Source organism: Triturus cristatus, chromosome 12, assembly GCF_964204655.1.
Source record: "Triturus cristatus chromosome 12, aTriCri1.1, whole genome shotgun sequence".
NCBI classification, from domain to species: Eukaryota; Metazoa; Chordata; class Amphibia; order Caudata; family Salamandridae; genus Triturus; species Triturus cristatus.
Genome location: NC_140595.1, coordinates 662,703,502 through 662,719,552, shown reverse-complemented (window position 1 = coordinate 662,719,552; position 16,051 = coordinate 662,703,502). Strand labels below are relative to the sequence as shown.

Here is a 16,051-nt window from a genome sequence, read left to right as displayed (position 1 = left end):
CGTTTGGACTGTATTTTTAATAGTCATGATAACATGCTAGCATGTGAGTCGATCTTGCACAGTGAATGATGGAGCAGTGTCTGTCATCTACTTGGTCAGCTGTAGATGGCTCACCTGGGGAGATGTGAAAAGAGAGAGCTCCAGTGGCGCAATCGGTTAGCGCGCGGTACTTATACAGCAGTACTTGCACTGAGCCATGCCGAGGTTGTGAGTTTGAGCCTCACCTGGAGCAGCCGTGTTGTTTTTCATAAACCATTTCACAAAAAGTAAAGTTTAAACTCAGAGTATGGACGGCCCTTGCTAGAGAGTCTTTACTTCTTATAGGATCTACTTGTCCTACTCCTCTGGGTGCCAAATATCACATATCCTACGCGATGCTCAGTTTAAACATTCCATGATGTGCCATCTTGCATTTCATGCAAACACCACATCAGTGCATTTAAAAATACATTTGTAGAATAATAAATATGATGAAAACAGTGTTCTCACATGATAACCATAAACTGAAGAGCTGCAAAAAATGCTGTATCAGCTACTTACAATAAAAGGTGACTCGAAAAAACTAGCAAAAGAAGAGCATCATCATATTAAAGGTTCTATTCACCATCTTGAGTTGCACCATAGCAGCTTATGGTGCTTTTCTGCTCAGAGTGTGCCTCCAATCCCACATTCATTTTTAATTTATTTGCAATTTAAAAAACAACAATTACTGCTCGAAGTTCACTTTTCAAAACCATTCAACCTATTAAATGTATTTCTCTAACCTATGAATGTGGTCCATGTTCACTTTTCCTCATCTTCATCTCGATACTCCTTTCCCAGAAACCAGGTTCACTTCTTCATTCAACCCACCCATCCAAGGTCACCAAATCTTTGAAGCACAAGTCTGCCTATTCTCCCTTTCTCTCTATGTACAAGATACCTTGTATCATTTGAATGGACAGTAGGAGAGAAGGATATTTATGGTGAGTGGGGGTGGGGTTTTGAGGAGTAACCTCATTTGCCTAAGAGCCGGGGTATCTGGGAAAAAAAGTATTTTATGGGGGAAGAATTTCACATCTCCTTGGTGAAATTTGAAGGGCCTTATAACATCCTTTCTGTGGATGCAGATTCAGTCGGAACAGAGGTCCTAGTCCTCGCTCTGCCTTTCAAAGGAACTGTAAATATGCATGGCTTATTTGGCTTTGCCCGGCAGGGTGAGAATGGCGTTGGTCTGGCGTTCGTCAGGCGATCGGAAGGGGTGAGGCAATAATTTATAATTCAATGATCTTCATGATATTTTCTTGATAATATGAAAGCAGGAAAGGGAAGCTTGGCAATAAGCAATCCTAAAGCAAGGTGTGACTCCAGGGAAGAATGACTTGAAAACAACATACAGAAAGACTCATGTAAAAAGGCCCTGATGAGGCTTGAACTCATGACCCCTGGTTTACAAGACCAGTGCTCTGCCACTGAGCTACAAGGCCAGTCTGCACGCAGGATGTAAATTGCAACATGTATTCTTACTGAGGTATGAATATATCAATGATTTTGAGACTCTGTATGGAAACGTAGTTGCATATGAATGTCCACGTGCGCGCACACATTGAAGACCATGCTTAAGGCACTTTTCTTGGAAGTATGAAAAACTACATTTTCATATGAGAAAATAAGAGTTTTCACATTCAAGACCATACCGATAGCTCTAGTTAGTATGTCTGCAATCAGTGACATATAGAGAACCCACTTATTAGAAGTGATCTGTCTCTGTGGGGCAGACATATGTTAACAGTCATTCATTTGAGACGGCCTAAACTTTAGGAGTAAGAGCTGCTTTCTTATCAATCTATTTATCCAAACTGGTTAATAAGCCAGGAGTGAGTGAAAGGCAATCCTCTGGAAACTCCATGAAAGATCTAATTTCTATTACGCACAAAATACTTCACTTTATTTGACATATTTGTTAAAATGGAACAGTCAGATGATCCCATCTAGCGGATCCTGGCTCTGTCTTGAAAGAGAGTGTAATTATACTACAAGAAATGCTGGCCATCAAAAGAGACTCTGATGGCTTTCTGACGAAGGTGGGATTCGAACCCACGCGTGCAGAGCACAATGGATTAGCAGTCCATCGCCTTAACCACTCGGCCACCTCGTCTGCCCTACAGCCCCATCTGAAACCTTGCTTCACAAAAGGTACTGAAGTGTCAATATACTGTACCTAAAAAAGAAAAAAAACAGCTGAGGCAAGATCTCACATTCCACGTCTTCCCCCAATTAGGGACCTACATTTCATTTTTGGGAAATTCTTACTATGTGCTAATTACAAATATTCATAAGATTCCCCTAGACTTTGTCAGAACTGTCAAGATATAATTCTATGGGGTTTTGAATAGACAGAGCATATGTTATAGGACAATTATAGAATCTATTCCGTTTGGACTGTATTTTTAATAGTCATGATAACATGCTAGCATGTGAGTCGATCTTGCACAGTGAATGATGGAGCAGTGTCTGTCATCTACTTGGTCAGCTGTAGATGGCTCACCTGGGGAGATGTGAAAAGAGAGAGCTCCAGTGGCGCAATCGGTTAGCGCGCGGTACTTATACAGCAGTACTTGCACTGAGCCATGCCGAGGTTGTGAGTTTGAGCCTCACCTGGAGCAGCCGTGTTGTTTTTCATAAACCATTTCACAAAAAGTAAAGTTTAAACTCAGAGTATGGACGGCCCTTGCTAGAGAGTCTTTACTTCTAATAGGATCTACGTGTCCTACTCCTCTGGGTGCCAAATATCACATATCCTACGCGATGCTCAGTTTAAACATTCCATGATGTGCCATCTTGCATTTCATGCAAACACCACATCAGTGCATTTAAAAATACATTTGTAGAATAATAAATATGATGAAAACAGTGTTCTCACATGATAACCATAAACTGAAGAGCTGCAAAAAATGCTGTATCAGCTACTTACAATAAAAGGTGACTCGAAAAAACTAGCAAAAGAAGAGCATCATCATATTAAAGGTTCTATTCACCATCTTGAGTTGCACCATAGCAGCTTATGGTGCTTTTCTGCTCAGAGTGTGCCTCCAATCCCACATTCATTTTTAATTTATTTGCAATTTAAAAAACAACAATTACTGCTCGAAGTTCACTTTTCAAAACCATTCAACCTATTAAATGTATTTCTCTAACCTATGAATGTGGTCCATGTTCACTTTTCCTCATCTTCATCTCGATACTCCTTTCCCAGAAACCAGGTTCACTTCTTCATTCAACCCACCCATCCAAGGTCACCAAATCTTTGAAGCACAAGTCTGCCTATTCTCCCTTTCTCTCTATGTACAAGATACCTTGTATCATTTGAATGGACAGTAGGAGAGAAGGATATTTATGGTGAGTGGGGGTGGGGTTTTGAGGAGTAACCTCATTTGCCTAAGAGCCGGGGTATCTGGGAAAAAAAGTATTTTATGGGGGAAGAATTTCACATCTCCTTGGTGAAATTTGAAGGGCCTTATAACATCCTTTCTGTGGATGCAGATTCAGTCGGAACAGAGGTCCTAGTCCTCGCTCTGCCTTTCAAAGGAACTGTAAATATGCATGGCTTATTTGGCTTTGCCCGGCAGGGTGAGAATGGCGTTGGTCTGGCGTTCGTCAGGCGATCGGAAGGGGTGAGGCAATAATTTATAATTCAATGATCTTCATGATATTTTCTTGATAATATGAAAGCAGGAAAGGGAAGCTTGGCAATAAGCAATCCTAAAGCAAGGTGTGACTCCAGGGAAGAATGACTTGAAATCAACATACAGAAAGACTCATGTAAAAAGGCCCTGATGAGGCTTGAACTCATGACCCCTGGTTTACAAGACCAGTGCTCTGCCACTGAGCTACAAGGCCAGTCTGCACGCAGGATGTAAATTGCAACATGTATTCTTACTGAGGTATGAATATATCAATGATTTTGAGACTCTGTATGGAAACGTAGTTGCATATGAATGTCCACGTGCGCGCACACATTGAAGACCATGCTTAAGGCACTTTTCTTGGAAGTATGAAAAACTACATTTTCATATGAGAAAATAAGAGTTTTCACATTCAAGACCATACCGATAGCTCTAGTTAGTATGTCTGCAATCAGTGACATATAGAGAACCCACTTATTAGAAGTGATCTGTCTCTGTGGGGCAGACATATGTTAACAGTCATTCATTTGAGACGGCCTAAACTTTAGGAGTAAGAGCTGCTTTCTTATCAATCTATTTATCCAAACTGGTTAATAAGCCAGGAGTGAGTGAAAGGCAATCCTCTGGAAACTCCATGAAAGATCTAATTTCTATTACGCACAAAATACTTCACTTTATTTGACATATTTGTTAAAATGGAACAGTCAGATGATCCCATCTAGCGGATCCTGGCTCTGTCTTGAAAGAGAGTGTAATTATACTACAAGAAATGCTGGCCATCAAAAGAGACTCTGATGGCTTTCTGACGAAGGTGGGATTCGAACCCACGCGTGCAGAGCACAATGGATTAGCAGTCCATCGCCTTAACCACTCAGCCACCTCGTCTGCCCTACAGCCCCATCTGAAACCTTGCTTCACAAAAGGTACTGAAGTGTCAATACACTGTACCTACAAAAGAAAAAAAACAGCTAAGGCAAGATCTCACATTCCACGTCTTCCCCCAATTAGGGACCTACATTTCATTTTTGGGAAATTCTTACTATGTGCTAATTACAAATATTCATAAGATTCCCCTAGACTTTGTCAGAACTGTCAAGATATAATTCTATGGGGTTTTGAATAGACAGAGCATATGTTATAGGACAATTATAGAATCTATTCCGTTTGGACTGTATTTTTAATAGTCATGATAACATGCTAGCATGTGAGTCGATCTTGCACAGTGAATGATGGAGCAGTGTCTGTCATCTACTTGGTCAGCTGTAGATGGCTCACCTGGGGAGATGTGAAAAGAGAGAGCTCCAGTGGCGCAATCGGTTAGCGCGCGGTACTTATACAGCAGTACTTGCACTGAGCCATGCCGAGGTTGTGAGTTCGAGCCTCACCTGGAGCAGCCGTGTTGTTTTTCATAAACCATTTCACAAAAAGTAAAGTTTAAACTCAGAGTATGGACGGCCCTTGCTAGAGAGACTTTACTTCTTATAGGATCTACGTGTCCTACTCCTCTGGGTGCCAAATATCACATATCCTACGCGATGCTCAGTTTAAACATTCCATGATGTGCCATCTTGCATTTCATGCAAACACCACATCAGTGCATTTAAAAATACATTTGTAGAATAATAAATATGATGAAAACAGTGTTCTCACATGATAACCATAAACTGAAGAGCTGCAAAAAATGCTGTATCAGCTACTTACAATAAAAGGTGACTCGAAAAAACTAGCAAAAGAAGAGCATCATCATATTAAAGGTTCTATTCACCATCTTGAGTTGCACCATAGCAGCTTATGGTGCGTTTCTGCTCAGAGTGTGCCTCCAATCCCACATTCATTTTTAATTTATTTGCAATTTAAAAAACAACAATTACTGCTCGAAGTTCACTTTTCAAAACCATTCAACCTATTAAATGTATTTCTCTAACCTATGAATGTGGTCCATGTTCACTTTTCCTCATCTTCATCTCGATACTCCTTTCCCAGAAACCAGGTTCACTTCTTCATTAAACCCACCCATCCAAGGTCACCAAATCTTTGAAGCACAAGTCTGCTTATTCTCCCTTTCTCTCTATGTACAAGATACCTTGTATCATTTGAATGGACAGCAGGAGAGAAGGATATTTATGGTGAGTGGGGGTGGGGTTTTGAGGAGTAACCTCATTTGCCTAAGAGCCGGGGTATCTGGGAAAAAAAGTATTTTATGGGGGAAGAATTTCACATCTCCTTGGTGAAATTTGTAGGGCCTTATAACATCCTTTCTGTGGATTCAGATTCAGTCGGAACAGAGGTCCTAGTCCTCGCTCTGCCTTTCAAAGGAACTGTAAATATGCATGGCTTATTTGGCTTTGCCCGGCAGGGTGAGAATGACGTTTGTCAGGCGTTCGTCAGGCGATCGGAAGGGGTGAGGCAATAATTTATAATTCAATGATCTTCATGATATTTTCTTGATAATATGAAAGCAGGAAAGGGAAGCTTAGCAATAAGCAATCCTAAAGCAAGGTGTGACTCCAGGGAAGAATGACTTGAAAACAACATACAGAAAGACTCATGTAAAAAGGCCCTGATGAGGCTTGAACTCATGACCCCTGGTTTACAAGACCAGTGCTCTGCCACTGAGCTACAAGGCCAGTCTGCACGCAGGATGTAAATTGCAACATGTATTCTTACTGAGGTATGAATATATCTATGATTTTGAGACTCTGTATGGAAACGTAGTTGCATATGAATGTCCACGTGCGCGCACACATTGAAGACCATGCTTAAGGCACTTTTCTTGGAAGTATGAAAAACTACATTTTCATATGAGAAAATAAGAGTTTTCACATTCAAGACCATACCGATAGCTCTAGTTAGTATGTCTGCAATCAGTGACATATAGAGAACCCACTTATTAGAAGTGATCTGTCTCTGTGGGGCAGACATATGTTAACAGTCATTCATTTGAGACGGCCTAAACTTTAGGAGTAAGAGCTGCTTTCTTATCAATCTATTTATCCAAACTGGTTAATAAGCCAGGAGTGAGTGAAAGACAATCCTCTGGAAACTCCATGAAAGATCAAATTTCTATTACGCACAAAATACTTCACTTTATTTGACATATTTGTTAAAATGGAACAGTCAGATGATCCCATCTAGCGGATCCTGGCTCTGTCTTGAAAGAGAGTGTAATTATACTACAAGAAATGCTGGCAGGAGGAGGAGCCTAGCGCGCAACCAAGATGGCCGCGTAGGTGCGAAGCTCCCGAGGACCTCCGCGACCTCCTGAATTAATCCTGATTATATCCTGTCGTTGATGAGGGGACTGTGTCTGTGTACCCGAGCTGAGGCGGCACCCGTTCTCTGTTTTCGAATCGGACCCCGGACACTGGTGGGAGCACCGATCGAAGATTGCGGCCTTCTCCGCGCCGGCCCCCCGGATTGGAGTTGTGGGGCGATCCGGGGACAAAGCGAACAACAGCGGCGGGCAGGGCTGGGCGACTTGCGTTCCCCGCGCTTTCACTTTCGCTTTTGCGCCCTCCTTGCCCTCAAGCGAGGTAGGGTTGCGGAGCGGGGTGCGGTGGTGTGGCCTTGTCCCGGTGCCCGGCTGACCCGCCGGCTGTGAGTTGTCCTGCGGTCCAGTGGTCACCCCCCCGGAACCCGTGAACTGGTTTATCGGCCCTTTCGAGGAGATTGGCACGATCTTGGGAGTGCGACATGTCCACAAAGCAAGATGGCGACCGGGCAAAGGTGAAATCGACCCGCCGTGGCCCGGCACATCAGTCAAACAGTATGGACCGCTACACCCTCCAGAAGGGATCCCCAGAGGCACAGCGTACATCCCCCGCGGGCCCGGCCGAGGCGTCTGCTCAGCCTGCGGATCTGACCCTCCGGGACGTCATAGGCGCCATTGCCGAGATGAAGGCCTCGGTGGACCAGCGCTTTGATACTCTGGCGCAGAAGATAGACTCGGCCCTGGTGGAAGTGGGCCTGGTGAGAGCCGACTTGTCTAAAACGAATGACCGGGTCGATTCCCTGGCCCACACCACCTCGAGTCTCACTACAGACGTGGCGGCCCTTCAAAAGGAGGTGCACCGGCTTGGACAGGCGAGCGCCCTGATGGACCGTCGATTGGAGGACGCCGAGGGTCGGGCCCGGAGGAACAACGTTCGTATTGTCGGGGTGCCGGAGGGACGGGAGGAGGAGGCGGCAGATTTGTTTGTGGAAGACCTGATCCTCACCCATCTCCAGCCCCGGGGGCTGAGTAAACTTTTTGCGGTGGAACGTGCTCACAGGGTCCCCGGAGGAAGACCTAAGGTCGGAGCCCCGCCGCGGCCTCTCTTTGCCCGGATTTTTAACTTTCGAGACAGAGACGCTATCCTGCAGACTTCCAGGCTACAGGGACCGGTCAAGCTCGATAATATGGACGTGAATTTCTACCCTGACTTTACTCCGATGGTCCAAAAGCAGAGACTGAGTTTTCTCGGAGTTAAACGTCGCCTACGGGACCTGAACCTTAAGTACTCAATGCTTTTTCCAGCTAAGCTGAGGGTGGAGGTGGACGGTCGCACGCACTTTTTTGATCGTCCCGAGGCGGCTGGGGACTGGTTGGATACTCTGCCTGGGGATCGGGGCCGGGGGGGTGGGGGGGGTGCGGTTGGCGGGGAGGGCTCGCCGGATCAGAACTGAGGGGTGAATAGTAGGCCTTGCTCTGGACAACATTTCGGTTACCATTCACTGATTGTGTATGTTCCCCTCCTATGGAGGTCGTACGGGGTCCATTGGGGGCTTTCCCTCCTCCTCTGGGGGACTAGTTAGTTTTTCGTCTATGGGGCGACAGGCACACTGCACTTTGGGGGGGCTGTCTGGGCTCATGCAGGGGTGCAGGGAGGGGGGAGTTCTGTTGGGATGGGTGGGTGGGGGTGGAGTGTTGTTTGTTTGCACCGCAAGGCGAACCCTTTACTGTATTGTTGTTTTTGAGATGCTCTTTGGGGGACGATTGATGGCTTCCATGTATGATGGGGGGTAGGGATCTGACTGTGTTATCATGGAACGTTAACGGACTGGGGGATAGGATTAAGCGTGGTGTGGTCCTGCAGTATCTGAAACGAATTTCGCCAGATGTGGTCTTCCTGCAGGAGACACACCTTATAGGTAATTCCTTTCATGCCATGAATCGGAGAGGCTATCGCTTGGTGGCCCATTCGGGCTTCACCTCGGGCTCGCGGGGGGTGGGCATCATGATTAAGAACTCGCTCCCATTGGATATTGATGAGGTGCGCCATGATGAGAGGGGACGTTACACTGTCTTGGTGGGTAGAATGGAGGGCAGAGTGGTCGTTTTTGTATCAGTGTACGTTCCGCCGGGGTTGCAATCTACCATGTTTGCGGACCTGGGGCGCCTCCTCCTTGACCTCCCGGGTGGGCTTCTGGTAGTTGGGGGGGACTTCAATGCGGTGGCTTCTGGGTCTATGGATCGTCATCCCCCCAGGGACCTCCCCCGGGCACAGGCGTGGCTGTCCGGCCTTTTAGATACACTAGGATTGGTGGATTGCTGGCGACTAAAGCATCCCGCGCAGCTGCAATACACTTTCCACTCGGGTGCCCATGGTAGCCTCTCGCGGCTTGATTATATCCTTGTTCCTGCGGCCTACGCTGGGAGAGTGGGAGAGGTGCGCCATTTGGCGCGGGGTATTTCAGATCACTCCCCACTACTGTTGCACTTGGATGTCTTCCCGAGGGGGGAGGGCAGGGTAGCCCCAATCAATGCCTGGTACCTGCGCGACCCCACTATTCGAGCCGAATTGATCAAATCCTTGCAGCGGTACTTTGAGGAGAATGTGGGGTCTGTCCCTTCGGCTATCTCCCTTTGGGAGGCTTTTAAGGCAGTTCTCAGGGGGGAGGCCCTCTCCTTTATCTCCCATGCCCGGAGGCGCGAGCGGGAGGAGGTCACCCGGGTGGAGGCCGAAATCACTGAACTAGAGGGTGACCTGGGGAGCGGGGCGACGGATGCCACATTGCATGTTCTACACCTCAAGCAGGCGGCCTATAGGGCCCTCGTCACGGAGGCGGCCAGGGGCCTCAGTAGAGAGCAACAGGGGCGACTGTATGATGTGGGTGATAAGGCTGGTAAATTGATAGCGTGGTTGGATAAGAAGGAGAGAGCGAGTCGTGTGGTTCCGTTGATCGAGAGGATGGATGGTGTATGTGTCACCGAGCCGGCCGCCATTGTCTCCTGCTTCGCGGATTATTTCCGCGAGGTGTATTCCCCGGTTTCTCCCTGCTCGGAGGAGGATTCCCATGCCCTGCTTCGGGACATCGCGCTGCCCTCCCTTTCGGTGGAGGACAGGGATTCGCTGGACGCTCCTCCCACCTCGGACGAAATTGCCCTTGCTATCCGCTCGGTCGCATCTGGCAAGGCCATGGGCCCCAATGGCATCCCTATCGAGCTGTACAAGCTGCGACCGGATGTGCTGGCGCCCCACCTGCGCGCGATGTTCCTGGCGGCCCGCTCGCGGGGTTCCCTTCCGCCGGACCAGCGTCTGGCCACGATCGTGGTGATCCACAAGGAGGGGAGACCCCGTGAGCGGGTCACATCCTATAGGCCTATCTCGCTCTTGAACGCGGAGCCCAAGATCCTCGCTAAGGTGCTGGCCAACCGGCTGGTCGGCGTGGTGGGCGACTTGGTCCACCAAGACCAGTCCGGCTTCATACCCCACCGTAACACGGCCCTTAATCTGCGACGCTTGCACGGGGTGCTCGCGCGTGTCCCGTTTGTGCGGGAACCGGCCATTTTGGCGTCCTTGGACGCCACCATGGCGTTTGATACGCTCGAGTGGCCATACATTTGGGCGATGCTGGCGAAGTTTGGCTTCGGACCGGGCTTCATCAGCTGGGTCAAGTTGTTGTATTCCGGCCCATTGGCGCAGGTGGTGGTGAATGGACGAGTTTCGGCCCCATTCGCACTGGGACGGGGCACGCGACAGGGTTGCCCCCTGTCACCTCTCCTGTTTGCACTGGCCCTGGAGCCCCTGGCGGAGTGGCTGCGGTGGCACCCTTCCATCCGTGGTCTCCGCTGGACCCCCGAGCATGAGGACCGTGTGTCCCTCTACGCTGATGATATCCTTCTGTATCTCGCCTCCCCGCGTAAATCACTGATCGTCCTAGTTGATGTTTTGCGCTCATTCGGTCGCAACTCAGGTCTCGTCATCAACTGGGCGAAATCCTGCGTATATGTGCTTGCCGGGGAGGCTCCGGTCCTACCACGGGACTGTCCGATCCAGATTGCCTCCCAGGGGTTTCGGTACCTGGGTATATATATTACTCTGGACCCGGAGGCCCGCTACGAGCGGAATTTGCTGCCCCCCCTCCAGCGCTTGAGGGAGGACGTGGTGCGTTGGCGGCGTCTGCCGCTTTCGCCGCTCGGCCGAGCGGCCTTGTTTAAGATGATGTCCTTGCCGCGCTTTCTGTACGCTCTCCAGAACACTATGGATTTGGTCCCGGCGCGCTACTTCCGGGAGGTGGAGAGTTTGCAGCGTCGCCTGTTCTGGGACGGGAGGCCACGTATTGCCTTGGCTAAATTGACGCTCCCGTGGTACGATGGGGGGGTCGCCCTCCCGGATATTAAACGGTATTACTGGGCCTCCCAGCTAGCTGCGATTAATCATGGCCTTTACGGGCCCGCCCTGAACCCGGCATTTGAAATGGACAAGATGCTCCTGCCCGGTGGCGACTACAATCGAGCGCTCTACTCTGGCGCGCCGGACCCTCGCCTGACGGGACCGACGCGTGTCATGGTGCGTGTATGGCACGCGGCTAACGCAGCTATGGGGTGGAAGGACCGTTTGACCCGGGCGTCACCGCTATATGCGTCGGCGAGGTTGGGCTCCCTGTGGACCTCGAAGGGCTTCGAGAAGTGGGACACGATCGGCATCAGCACAGTGGGAGATCTCTGGACGAGGGGGGGATTCAAAACTTTCGAGATGTTGCAGACGGAGTTTCAGTTGCAAGGCAGTGAGTACATCCGGTACTTGCAAGTCCGCCACGCGCTGGGCTCTGTCTTCCCGGATGTCGCGTCCATTCCGGAGTCTTCCCCCCTGGAGGACAGAGTGCTGGATGGCCACGTCCCAGACAGCACGATCTCCCTTATATATAAAAAACTGATCAACGACCGATCGGGCCTGCTGACTGGCCTCCGCGAGGCCTGGGTTGCCGATGGGCTGGAGTTGGACGACGAGGACTGGATGTCCGCGGTGGCCTCTCCGAAGGAGGTGGCCATCCCGGCTCGCCTTCGCTTCGTCCAGCTTAAGATCCTCCACCGGGTTTACGTGACGGGGCCAAGGCTTCTACGTATGGGCTTTGCTGAGGATGGACTGTGTAAGCGTGGCTGTGGTGCTTTGGCAACCTTCTTGCATATTCTGTGGGAATGCCCAAAGGTGGAGCGATTCTGGCGTGGCGTGCACGAGGTCCTGCGAGTGGTTACGCGAGTCGTGCTGTTGCCTGAAGCGAGGAGATGCTTGCTGAATGTGTGGGAGCCCACTGACTACTCGGTTCCGCAGACGCGGTGGGTGACTCTGGGATACATGATAGCTAAGCGTGACATTGCTCAATTGTGGGGATCCCAGAGGCCTCCGGCAGTGTCGGCCTGGAAAGAACACATGGACTGGTGTATGTTTCGTGAAAAGGTGGTGTATGTTGCGAGGGGTAAGCCTGGGGCGTGGGTGAAAATCTGGGGCCCCTGGAACGCCTATCGCGGGGGTATTTGCGAGCCGCCGCTGCTGCCGGCTGCCTCACCAGCCCCGTCCTCCTAGCCGGCCCCCTCCCCCAGCCATGGGCACGTGGTTCCCCAGTCCCTGATCTGTTCTCATTCCCCTCTTCAGAGTTTGGCGACTGGTTGGGGTCCCCCACTTAAGGAGCGCGTGCTGTCACTTGGGATTGCGGGTTGCCTTGCGGGTGTGGTTGTTTTTGTGTTGTTGTGTTTCGACAAAAGGAAACCGTATTGTGGGTTTGGAGTTATGTGGCCTGCACTACTGATATCTCCTGATTTACCCTCTTTGCACCGCCAAGAGATTTTTCTATATGTATGTCGTATGCTTCTGCCACTCTAGCGGCCGGCCAGACGGTTGTAGGCCCATACTTGTAATTATTTGAGATTGTAATAAACGGTTTCAAAAAAAAAAAAAAAAAAATGCTGGCCATCAAAAGAGACTCTGATGGCTTTCCGACGAAGGTGGGATTCGAACCCACGCGTGCAGAGCACAATGGATTAGCAGTCCATCGCCTTAACCACTCGGCCACCTCGTCTGCCCTACAGCCCCATCTGAAACCTTGCTTCACAAAAGGTACTGAAGTGTCAATATACTGTACCTAAAAAAGAAAAAAAACAGCTGAGGCAAGATCTCACATTCCACGTCTTCCCCCAATTAGGGACCTACATTTCATTTTTGGGAAATTCTTCCTATGTGCTAATTACAAATATTCATAAGATTCCCCTAGACTTTGTCAGAACTGTCAAGATATAATTCTATGGGGTTTTGAATAGACAGAGCATATGTTATAGGACAATTATAGAATCTATTCCGTTTGGACTGTATTTTTAATAGTCATGATAACATGCTAGCATGTGAGTCGATCTTGCACAGTGAATGATGGAGCAGTGTCTGTCATCTACTTGGTCAGCTGTAGATGGCTCACCTGGGGAGATGTGAAAAGAGAGAGCTCCAGTGGCGCAATCGGTTAGCGCGCGGTACTTATACAGCAGTACTTGCACTGAGCCATGCCGAGGTTGTGAGTTCGAGCCTCACCTGGAGCAGCCGTGTTGTTTTTCATAAACCATTTCACAAAAAGTAAAGTTTAAACTCAGAGTATGGACGGCCCTTGCTAGAGAGTCTTTACTTCTTATAGGATCTACGTGTCCTACTCCTCTGGGTGCCAAATATCACATATCCTACGCGATGCTCAGTTTAAACAGTCCATGATGTGCCATCTTGCATTTCATGCAAACACCACATCAGTGCATTTAAAAATACATTTGTAGAATAATAAATATGATGAAAACAGTGTTCTCACATGATAACCATAAACTGAAGAGCTGCAAAAAATGCTGTATCAGCTACTTACAATAAAAGGTGACTCGAAAAAACTAGCAAAAGAAGAGCATCATCATATTAAAGGTTCTATTCACCATCTTGAGTTGCACCATAGCAGCTTATGGTGCTTTTCTGCTCAGAGTGTGCCTCCAATCCCACATTCATTTTTAATTTCTTTGCAATTTAAAAAACAACAATTACTGCTCGAAGTTCACTTTTCAAAACCATTCAACCTATTAAATGTATTTCTCTAACCTATGAATGTGGTCCATGTTCACTTTTCCTCATCTTCATCTCGATACTCCTTTCCCAGAAACCAGGTTCACTTCTTCATTCAACCCACCCATCCAAGGTCACCAAATCTTTGAAGCAAGTCTGCCTATTCTCCCTTTCTCTCTATGTACAAGATACCTTGTATCATTTGAATGGACAGCAGGAGAGAAGGATATTTATGGTGAGTGGGGGTGGGGTTTTGAGGAGTAACCTCATTTGCCTAAGAGCCGGGGTATCTGGGGAAAAAAGTATTTTATGGGGGAAGAATTTCACATCTCCTTGGTGAAATTTGTAGGGCCTTATAACATCCTTTCTGTGGATGCAGATTCATTCGGAACAGAGGTCCTAGTCCTCGCTCTGCCTTTCAAAGGAACTGTAAATATGCATGGCTTATTTGGCTTTGCCCGGCAGGGCTTGCCCGGCAGGGTGAGAATGGCGTTTGTCAGGCGTTCATCAGGCGATCGGAAGGGGTGAGGCAATAATTTATAATTCAATGATCTTCATGATATTTTCTTGATAATATGAAAGCAGGAAAGGGAAGCTTGGCAATAAGCAATCCTAAAGCAAGGTGTGACTCCAGGGAAGAATGACTTGAAAACAACATACAGAAAGACTCATGTAAAAAGGCCCTGAGGAAGCTTGAACTCATGACCCCTGGTTTACAAGACCAGTGCTCTGCCACTGAGCTACAAGGCCAGTCTGCACGCAGAATGTAAATTGCAACATGTATTCTTACTGAGGTATGAATATATCTATGATTTTGAGACTCTGTATGGAAACGTAGTTGCATATGAATGTCCACGTGCGCGCACACATTGAAGACCATGCTTAAGGCACTTTTCTTGGAAGTATGAAAAACTACATTTTTATATGAGAAAATAAGAGTTTTCACATTCAAGACCATACCGATAGCTCTAGTTAGTATGTCTGCAATCAGTGACATATAGAGAACCCACTTATTAGAAGTGATCTGTCTCTGTGGGGCAGACATATGTTAACAGTCATTCATTTGAGACGGCCTAAACTTTAGGAGTAAGAGCTGCTTTCTTATCAATCTATTTATCCAAACTGGTTAATAAGCCAGGAGTGAGTGAAAGGCAATCCTCTGGAAACTCCATGAAAGATCTAATTTCTATTACGCACAAAATACTTCACTTTATTTGACATATTTGTTAAAATGGAACAGTCAGATGATCCCATCTAGCGGATCCTGGCTCTGTCTTGAAAGAGAGTGTAATTATACTACAAGAAATGCTGGCCATCAAAAGAGTCTCTGATGGCTTTCTGACGAAGGTGGGATTCGAACCCACGCGTGCAGAGCACAATGGATTAGCAGTCCATCGCCTTAACCACTCGGCCACCTCGTCTGCCCTACAGCCCCATCTGAAACCTTGCTTCACAAAAGGTACTGAAGTGTCAATACACTGTACCTACAAAAGAAAAAAAACAGCTGAGGCAAGATCTCACATTCCACGTCTTCCCCCAATTAGGGACCTACATTTCATTTTTGGGAAATTCTTACTATGTGCTAATTACAAATATTCATAAGATTCCCCTAGACTTTGTCAGAACTGTCAAGATATAATTCTATGGGGTTTTGAATAGACAGAGCATATGTTATAGGACAATTATAGAATCTATTCTGTTTGGACTGTATTTTTAATAGTCATGATAACATGCTAGCATGTGAGTCGATCTTGCACAGTGAATGATGGAGCAGTGTCTGTCATCTACTTGGTCAGCTGTAGATGGCTCACCTGGGGAGATGTGAAAAGAGAGAGCTCCAGTGGCGCAATCGGTTAGCGCGCGGTACTTATACAGCAGTACTTGCACTGAGCCATGCCGAGGTTGTGAGTTCGAGCCTCACCTGGAGCAGCCGTGTTGTTTTTCATAAACCATTTCACAAAAAGTAAAGTTTAAACTCAGAGTATGGACGGCCCTTGCTAGAGAGTCTTTACTTCTTATAGGATCTACGTGTCCTACTCCTCTGGGTGCCAAATATCACATATCCTACGCGATGCTCAGTTTAAACATTCCATGATGTGCCAT

General features: G+C 47.8%; 12 non-coding genes across 12 annotated transcripts; 5 read left to right on the top strand and 7 right to left on the bottom strand.

The window, feature by feature from the left end:
* Window positions 1-137: 137 nt before the first annotated feature.
* On the top strand, window positions 138-232 carry TRNAI-UAU (transfer RNA isoleucine (anticodon UAU)). The gene is made up of 2 exons: window positions 138-175; window positions 197-232. It is a non-coding gene; the product is annotated as a tRNA-Ile (tRNA).
* A 1,162-nt stretch (window positions 233-1,394) lies between these two features.
* On the bottom strand, window positions 1,395-1,466 carry TRNAT-UGU (transfer RNA threonine (anticodon UGU)). Its single transcript has one exon. It is a non-coding gene; the product is annotated as a tRNA-Thr (tRNA).
* Window positions 1,467-2,055: 589 nt separating this feature from the next.
* TRNAS-GCU (transfer RNA serine (anticodon GCU)) lies at window positions 2,056-2,137 on the bottom strand. The gene has a single exon. It is a non-coding gene; the product is annotated as a tRNA-Ser (tRNA).
* Window positions 2,138-2,550: 413 nt separating this feature from the next.
* Window positions 2,551-2,645, top strand: TRNAI-UAU (transfer RNA isoleucine (anticodon UAU)). Its single transcript has 2 exons — window positions 2,551-2,588; window positions 2,610-2,645. It is a non-coding gene; the product is annotated as a tRNA-Ile (tRNA).
* A 1,162-nt stretch (window positions 2,646-3,807) lies between these two features.
* On the bottom strand, window positions 3,808-3,879 carry TRNAT-UGU (transfer RNA threonine (anticodon UGU)). The gene has a single exon. It is a non-coding gene; the product is annotated as a tRNA-Thr (tRNA).
* Window positions 3,880-4,468: 589 nt separating this feature from the next.
* On the bottom strand, window positions 4,469-4,550 carry TRNAS-GCU (transfer RNA serine (anticodon GCU)). Its single transcript has one exon. It is a non-coding gene; the product is annotated as a tRNA-Ser (tRNA).
* A 413-nt stretch (window positions 4,551-4,963) lies between these two features.
* Window positions 4,964-5,058, top strand: TRNAI-UAU (transfer RNA isoleucine (anticodon UAU)). The gene is made up of 2 exons: window positions 4,964-5,001; window positions 5,023-5,058. It is a non-coding gene; the product is annotated as a tRNA-Ile (tRNA).
* Window positions 5,059-6,220: 1,162 nt separating this feature from the next.
* TRNAT-UGU (transfer RNA threonine (anticodon UGU)) lies at window positions 6,221-6,292 on the bottom strand. Its single transcript has one exon. It is a non-coding gene; the product is annotated as a tRNA-Thr (tRNA).
* Window positions 6,293-12,862: 6,570 nt separating this feature from the next.
* Window positions 12,863-12,944, bottom strand: TRNAS-GCU (transfer RNA serine (anticodon GCU)). Its single transcript has one exon. It is a non-coding gene; the product is annotated as a tRNA-Ser (tRNA).
* A 413-nt stretch (window positions 12,945-13,357) lies between these two features.
* TRNAI-UAU (transfer RNA isoleucine (anticodon UAU)) lies at window positions 13,358-13,452 on the top strand. The gene is made up of 2 exons: window positions 13,358-13,395; window positions 13,417-13,452. It is a non-coding gene; the product is annotated as a tRNA-Ile (tRNA).
* A 1,835-nt stretch (window positions 13,453-15,287) lies between these two features.
* Window positions 15,288-15,369, bottom strand: TRNAS-GCU (transfer RNA serine (anticodon GCU)). The gene has a single exon. It is a non-coding gene; the product is annotated as a tRNA-Ser (tRNA).
* A 413-nt stretch (window positions 15,370-15,782) lies between these two features.
* Window positions 15,783-15,877, top strand: TRNAI-UAU (transfer RNA isoleucine (anticodon UAU)). The gene is made up of 2 exons: window positions 15,783-15,820; window positions 15,842-15,877. It is a non-coding gene; the product is annotated as a tRNA-Ile (tRNA).
* The last annotated feature ends 174 nt before the right edge of the window (window positions 15,878-16,051 follow it).